The sequence below is a fragment of the Salvelinus sp. IW2-2015 genome, linkage group LG19 (assembly GCF_002910315.2).
Source record: "Salvelinus sp. IW2-2015 linkage group LG19, ASM291031v2, whole genome shotgun sequence".
NCBI classification, from domain to species: domain Eukaryota; kingdom Metazoa; phylum Chordata; class Actinopteri; order Salmoniformes; family Salmonidae; genus Salvelinus; species Salvelinus sp. IW2-2015.
Genome location: NC_036859.1, coordinates 32,627,587 through 32,636,031, shown reverse-complemented (window position 1 = coordinate 32,636,031; position 8,445 = coordinate 32,627,587). Strand labels below are relative to the sequence as shown.

At 42.4% G+C, this 8,445-nt stretch overlaps 1 non-coding gene across 1 annotated transcript; it reads left to right on the top strand.

Annotated features, from left to right (window-relative positions):
• Positions 1-1,201: 1,201 nt before the first annotated feature.
• Positions 1,202-1,273, top strand: trnap-ugg (transfer RNA proline (anticodon UGG)). The gene has a single exon. It is a non-coding gene; the product is annotated as a tRNA-Pro (tRNA).
• Positions 1,274-8,445: the final 7,172 nt, after the last annotated feature.

Below are 8,445 nucleotides of genomic sequence, written 5' to 3'. Positions count from 1 at the left end.
TTTCAAACCTTGCTTACATTTGTATATGATCACATCGTATTATGCGTGGGAATAGTTGGGAAGAGATTTCCAAAATTAAAATAATTTGAAGTTTATTTCCTGGTGTTTTTACAGCGTTTTTTGTCCAACAATGAAAATGTCTTGCTCAGAATAATTAAAACCACACGTGGGCCAAATTCGTCCAAATCGACCCACAGGCTGCCAGTTGATGAACCCTGGTCACTGGACTCTGGGGTATGATTCTCATATTATTATTTTTTTTGTATTTTTAGGGATAGATAAGCTTTAATATTGCAAACATTTTGGGGGTTCTAACAATGTAAWTGTCKGCATCATTTTCAATCCCCCATTTATAAATATTTTTATATGTTTCCCTTCTTTATTATTTTCCCCTAACCCTAACACCCCTCCCATAATTGGAGTAATCTAATGGACAACAATAGTTGGGCTTCTACTTCCAGTTTATACATACTATATACATTTTACGGACACGCAATATTTTACATTAGTTACATATTTTTATTTGTTTTTAGTCCCACCCTTCAGCTACCCTCAACCCCTCCCATCTATCTCTGAAAACCACCCAGTTTTGATTTCTAATTGCCATATATTTTTCAACTGTGCTGTAATGTTTCACAAAAGTTCTGAACCTTTCTATTCTCATAGCTTCTACAGATTGGAAATTAAAGATGAACACTGAGAGTATTATTATATTATTGCTAGATTGACTATGGCTAGATTGACTCAAGTCACCCAGCAGTGCTATTTGCAGAGTTAGCTCCAGGTAAAAGTTGCAATTCTTCAGCCATTCCTGAACCAGCGACAAAAAACAAGCTACTGTACATGGCAGTAACAAAACAACTGATCTATCTAATGATTCGGTCTCTTCGCAGCAAAGTCTGCAGAGCTGGAATGGTTGTATCCACCATATACATTACATTATATTGGCTGCAATCATTTTTTATAATAATTTTAATTGAAAAACTCAACGTTTTTTAATTCGTCATTATTTTGTGTATCAGTTCATAAGCAAGATATGAATTTGTCGCCAACAACCAGATAACTGTTTTCACAAAAATGATGGCTATAAATTCATTCTGGAATGTGAAGAGTTCGTATCGTCATGGTTGGTGTTTCTACTTATACTTTAATATCTCTAAATGTTTTTACTTATACTTTAATATCTCTATGTTTTGCAAGCGGCTCGTTGGTCTAGGGGTATGATTCTCGCTTTGGGTGCGAGAGGTCCCGGGTTCAAATCCCGGACGAGCCCGTGTTTTTGTCACCATAGTTCCAGAGTTTCATCCCAGACAGAAAGAAGGAGGTTAGTTATCCATGTCTTTGGTTTAATCTTTGATCGTTTTCACATTTAATTCAACACTTCCGGTATGTTGTAGCAAAGCCATTTACACTTTTCGACCGTCTAACATACAGTACCAGTCAAAGGTTTGGACACACCTACTCATTACTATTATTTTTATTCATATTTTTTATTTGGACTATTTTCTACATTGTAGAATAATAGTCAAGACATCAAAACTATGAAATAACACATATGGAATCATGTACTAACCAAAAAAGTGGGAATAGAAAAAGGGGTAATACATTTTTTATTTGTTTAAAATATATTTTTAATATATATATATACAGTATTTTAAAAAAAATGTTTTACCTTTTTAACCAGGTAGGCCAGTTGAGAACACGTTCTCATTTACAACTGTAACCTGGCCAAGATAAAAGCAGTGCGACACAAACAATAACACAAAGTTACACATGGAATAAACAAATGTACAGTCAATAACGCAATAGAAAAAATCTATATACAGTGTGTGCAAATGAGGTAAGATTAGGTAGGTAAGGCAATAAATAGGCCGTAGTGGTGAAGTAATTACAATTGAGCAATTAAACACTGGAGTGATAGATGTGCAGAAGATGAATGTGCAAGTAGAGATACTGGGGTGCAAGGAGGCAAAAAATATATATAAAATATGGGGATGCGGTAGTAGGATGGGCTATTTACAGATGGGCTATGTACAGGTGCAATGATATGTGAGCTGCTCTGACAGCTGATGCTTAAAGTTGTGAGGGAGATATGAGTCTCCAGCTTCAGTGATTTGCAATTCGTTCCGTCATTGACAGCAGAGAACAGGAAGGAAAGGCGGTCAAAGTAGGAATTAGCTTTGGGGGTGACCAGTGAAATATACCTGCTGGAGCGCGTGCTACGGGTGGGTGCTGCTATGGTGACCAGTGAGCTGAGATAAGGCGGGGCTTTACCTAGCAAAGACTTATAGATGACCTTGAGCCAGTGGGTTTGGTGACGAATATGAAGCGAGGGCCAGCCAACGAGAGCATACAGGTCGCAGTGGTGGGTAGTATATGGGCTTTGGTGACAAACGGATGGCACTGTGATAGACTGCATCCAATTTGCTGAGTAGAGTGTTGGAGGCTATTTTGTAAATGACATCGCTTGAAGTCAAGGATCGGTAGGATAGTCAGTTTTACGAGGGTATGTTTGGCAGCATGAGTGAAGGATGCTTTGTTGTGAAATAGGAAGCCGATTCTAGATTTAATTTTGGATTGGAGATGCTTAATGTGAATCTGGAAGGAGAGTTTACAGTCTAACCAGACACCTAGGTATTTGTAATTGTCCACATATTCTAAGTCAGAACCGTCCAGAGTAGTGATGCTGGACGGGCGGGCAGGTGCAGGCAGCGATCGGTTGAAGAGCATGCATTTAGTTTTACTTGCATTTAAGAGCAGTTGGAGGCCACATAAGGAGAGTTGTATGGCATTGAAGCTCGTCTGGAGGTTACACAGTGTCCAAAGAAGGGCCAAAAGTATACAGAATGGTGTTGTCTGCGTAGAGGTGGATCAGAGAATTACCAGCAGCAAGAGCAACATCATTGATGTATACAGAGAAAAGAGTTGGCCCGAGAATTCATCCCTGTGGCACCCCCATAGAGACTGCCAGAGGTCCGGACAACAGGCCCTCTGATTTGACACACTGAACTCTGTCTGAGAAGTAGTTGGTGAACCAGGCGAGGCAGTCATTTGAGAAACCAAGGCTGTTGAGTCTGCCGATGACAATGTGGTGATTGACAGAGTCGAAAGCCTTGGCCAGGTCGATGAATACAGCTGCACAGTATTGTCTTTTATCAATGGCAGTTATGATGTCGTTTAGGACCTTGAGCGTGGTTGAGGTGCACCCATGACCAGCTCGGAAACCAGATTGCATAGCGGAGAAGGTACGGTGGGATTCGAAATAGTCGGTGATCTGTTTGTTGACTTGGCTTTCGAAGACCTTAGAAAGGCAGGGTAGGATAGATATAGGTCTGTAACAGTTTGGGTCTAGAGTGTCTCCCCCTTTGAAGAGGGGGATGACCGCGGCAGCTTTCCAATCTTTGGGGATCTCAGACGATACAAAAGAGAGGTTGAACAGGCTAGTAATAGGGGTTGCAACAATTGCGGTGGATAATTTTAGAAAGAGAGGGTCCAGATTGTCTAGCCCAGCTGATTTGTAGGGGTCCAGATTTTGCAACTCTTTCAGAACATCAGTTATCTGGATTTGGGTGAAGGAGAAATGGGGGAGGCTTGGGCAAGTTGCTGTGGAGGGTGTAGGGCTGTTTACCGGGGTAGGGGTAGCCAGGTGGAAAGCATGGCCAGCCGTAGAAAAATGCTTATTGAAATTCTCAATTATCGTGGATTTATCGGTGGTGACAGTGTTTCCTAGCCTCGGTGCAGTGGGCAGCTGGGAGGAGATGCTCTTATTCTCCATGGACTTTACAGTGTCCCAGAACTTTTAGGAGTTTGTGCTACATGATGCAAATTTCTGTTTGAAAAAGCTAGCCTTAGCTTTCATAACTGCCTGTGTATATTGGTTCCTAACTTCCCTGAAAAGTTGCATATCGCGGGGGGCTATTTGATGCTAATGCAGTACGCCACAGGATGTTTTTGTGCTGGTCAAGGACAGTCAGGTCTGGAGTGAACCAAGGGCTATATCTGTTCCTGGTTCTACATTTTTTGAATGGGGCATGCTTATTTAAGATGGTGAGGAAAGCACTTTTAAAGAATAACCAGGCATCCTATACTAACGGAATGAGGTCAATATCCTTCCAGGATACCCGGGCCAGGTCGATTAGAAAAGCCTGCTCGCTGAAGTGTTTTAGGGAGTGTTTGACAGTGATGAGGGGTGGTCGTTCGACCGCAGATCCATTACGGACGCAGGCAATGAGGCAGTAATCGCTAAGATCCTGGTTGATGACAGCAGAGGTGTATTTAGAGGGCAGGTTGGTCAGGATGATATCTATGAGGGTGCCCGTGTTTACGGATTTGGGGTTATACCTGGTATGTTCATTGATCATTTGTGTGAGATTGAGGGCATCTAGTTTAGATTGTAGGACGGCCGGGGTGTTAAGCATGTCCCAGTTTAGGTCAGCTAACAGTACGAGCTCTGAAGATAGATGGGGGGCAGTCAATTCACATATGGTGTCCAGGGCACAGCTGGGGGCAGAAGGTGGTCTATAACAAGCGGCAACGGTGAGAGACTTGTTTCTGGAAAGGTGGATTTTTAGAAGTAGAAGCTCGAATTGTTTGGGCACAGACCTGGGTAGTATGACAGAACTCTGCAGGCTATCTCTGCAGTAGATTGCAACTCCGCCCCTTTTGGCAGTTCTATCTTGTTGGAAAATGTTATAGTTAGGGATGGAAATTTCAGGGTTTTTGGTGGCCTTCCTAAGCCAGGATTCAGACACGGCTAGGACATCCGGGTTGGCAGAGTGTGCTAAAGCAGTGGATAAAACAAACTTAGGGAGGAGGCTTCTAATGTTAACATGCATGAAACCAAGGCTWTTACGGTTACAGAAGTCAACAAATGAGAGCGCCTGAGTGACGATGAGAGAGGCATTGTCTCTAGAGACATCATTTAGACCAGGTGAGGTCCCCGCATGTGTGGGGGGTGGAACAAAGGGTTAGCTAAGGCATATTGAGCAGAGCTGGAGGCTCTACAGTGAAATAAGACATTAATCCCTAACCAAAACAGAAATGGACAAGGCATATTTACATTAGGAAGAGGCATGCGTAGCCGAGTGATCATAGGGACCAGTGGGTAGCTAGGCGAGCTGGAGACACGGCGATTCAGACAGCTAGCGGGCCGGGGCTAGCAGAAGGGCCTTAATGGGGACGTTGCGACGTAAGAGTCTGCTTGTAGCCCCCTCGGACGGTTACTTGAGATTCTTCAAAGTAGCCACCCTTTGCMTTGATGAGAGCTTTGCACACTCTTGGCATGTTAGGTCTCAGAAATAACACAGGGATGGATCAAAACTCACTTTTTCCAATTTGATTTTAACAAATTACAGGCTCCTTGCTGTAGCATAGGCCAATTAATGATTGTTGTTATACTGATCTCTTGTGGCCCTCTTCAGTACTACCATTGTGTACAGTTAAACCAATACACTGTAATGCCTGGTGCTGCTGGTCCTTAACACCTTGAATGTCATTGTATTGTCAGTACTAACCTCAGTGTGTGCATTGATTTGATTTGGTGTGCTTCTCCAACTTGCGTTTGTTTTCAGATTGACTTTCAGTCGTGTCTTAGCATTTTTGATCATGTCTCCTGTCTTGTTGTTTAACATTGCTCAGTGTTTACAAGGGAATCAGGGGGAAATGCAACCGAGTAAGACAACAACGATGAGACAGAGGGAGTTTTGATGAAGAGGAGGATTATCAAGATTCTCCAGTCCCATATATTTTTCCTGTGTTGAGCTATGCTCTACCCAGCCCACCTCAGTAACAGGCGCAATTAATCTGTTATGTCCTGATTCCCAAGAGCTCTGAGGTGCCCACAGATAATCAGTCCTGTAACCAAATCCACCTACCTACAGTACACTCACTGCCATCCCATTGGTTGAGCAGGAACATTCCAAAAAGACTTAAAAACCTCCACTTTCATGCTTGTCTATCTGCCTGTCCTCTCCCGGTAGGGGTTTATCTAAGCATACTGTTGTCATGGTGTCTCCCTACTCCCTCTCTTCTGGCTCAGTATGGCGCTTAACACGAGTACAGGCAATCTCAGTAAATACAAATCTCTCCTTACTGTCACAGCTAGCATATCATAGCTGGGGGGAACACTGTTTTCATTATATCATAAGCCTCTTAGAAGCACCACACTGTCATTTTAGGGGGTCATATTATGAACCGTATGGATATTGCCTCATTCGCCTGTATTTGAAGTGGCTCTCCTCATACAGTACATGGAAACACAAATTCATGTTCTACGCAGAATACAAAAGCRCTAATAATTCCAATAATTTTAACTGGCCACTTATATAATCCCATTCCTTAAAGAGGAGTCTCACCTCTAAAGGGGGTAACCAGGCTGCTTAGAGGAGAGGGGTAGAGAAGAGGGGTAAAGCTGCCAGGCTCAGGCTGGTACCTGGAGGGCAGATTGTTTCTGTTCCCCCCTGTGTGTCCTAAAGGAAGAGGAAGATGGTAGATAAATGTCTGTCTAGAAGTAACAGACAAACAAGGTCAGTTGGGGGTCCTCCTATCTCCCCACACCCACACCCTCAACCTTGATCTTCCTCTTCGTTCCCTTTTCTTCTTCAGAGGGAATGTCGCTCTCTCGCTCTCTTTCTCTCTCTAACTCTCTCACACATGAACACACTGATTAAAGGAATTGCTTGTATTGCTTTCAAAACCTTCTTCCAATACTGTGGAATTCTGGCTTAAACAAACACTGTCTTCTCTTGCATCTTTTTCCCTCACTCTTCTCCTCTGGAAATAAATCCTGTAACTTTAAGCAGTGTTTAATCAGCTGAAAACACACTGCTCCCCTGCTAAGCTCTCCTGGCTGCTGATAACGTCTTACCAGCTCATTTGCATACAGTAAAAGCTTGTCTTTAATCGTAGCGTCTAATAACTGTAGGTATTAATGATTTTCTTCAGTGAGCATCCTAACAGTTGATCCCTTAGTGATCATCTTGCATGTTGGAGTCCCTTTTCGTGTTACTGGCATTATTCTCAACCTCTGTCATCTCAATTCAGCATGTAATTAATCCAACCAAAGAGGGCAAATCACTCTGTATGTAAAACACTTGTCTAGTAAGAGCTTATTTTCCTTATTGGCTATCCCTCGGTACGTCCCTGTTTCAAATACAGTAGATCATAAATGATGGAGTTGGTCAAGGATGCCCTATTACAAAACTGATAGCCATTCATGAGAAAGATTGATATCATTTTCACTCCCTACTTTTCTTCAAAAACTTGAGGGTTAAATTAAGTTGAGGTAAATATAAAAGCAACTACAGGTTAGTTTAACATTGATCCCACTGGGCACACACTGGTAGAATCAATGTTGTTTCCACSTAATTTCAATTMAATTACATTGAACCAAAGAGTAATAGATGTTGAATTGACGTCTGTGCCCAGTGAGATATCAGTTGTGCTAGTTTGAAGGTCATGAAACATGGTAAAGAGTTGTGACTCTTTCGTTCGCTCAGATCTAAGGTTCCGCTACCAAATGTTCACCAAGAAGGATACAACATGAACTGRACACTAAATCTGAGTCCAACCGAGGAGCACTTTCACCCCCTAAACCACTCTGCCATGTAAAGTAAAGCATCGTCCTGCTTAGCTGGCCCCTTTCACTTTCAAGCAGCACTTAATTTACTGCAGGACATTTTAAAATCTTTAGCCTGCATGACGCTGAGTCGCTGACAAATGCCTGGTTGTCTCTCATTGACTGCTGACTAAGTGCTATTACAAGCTTGCAGATAGGCCCCACTGTAATATGGCCTTCAGGTTTATCCTGAGATGGTGGAAGTGTATTAATTTAGTCGGGCTGCGAGAGCATGCAGGGGTAGATCTCTCAACCCCCTGCAGGATTGGAGCTGTCGACCACAGACCCCAAGCATATTCCGCSATCAATGTGTCAGGGGGAAGCTATTAAAACCGCTTTACTTTTCCTAAGTATCATGAGAATAAGCACAAGATTTAGTGAAATCCTCTCCAGGGTCTGGAAAATCTGAGGGATTTTCCCCCTGAAATGTTCCCTAATGTACTCCTCGGAAGTGTCAGAAACTGTTGTTGGATTTAAAACGTCCCCCCCTCCCCCCTCAAGATACCCAGAAGTCTTGCATTGTTGGGAATTTCTGTGTATTTACTGTACGAGTAGCTGAAATGACACAATTTAAAGTGAGGTTGATGCTGAACTTTCTTCACACTCAGCTAGTGCCAAATGTCCTCTGCATACATGGTCACAATATAGGTTTGGGATTTTGAAAAAAAWTCCTTGGGTTTTTCAAATCAAATCAAATTTTAATTGTCACATGCTTTGAAAACAACAGGTGTAGACTAACAGTGAAATGTTTACTGAAGGGCCCTTCCCAACAATGCAGAGAGARAAAAAAAAWTGAAATTGAAATTGAGTATTAATTTGTGATGTGGAAG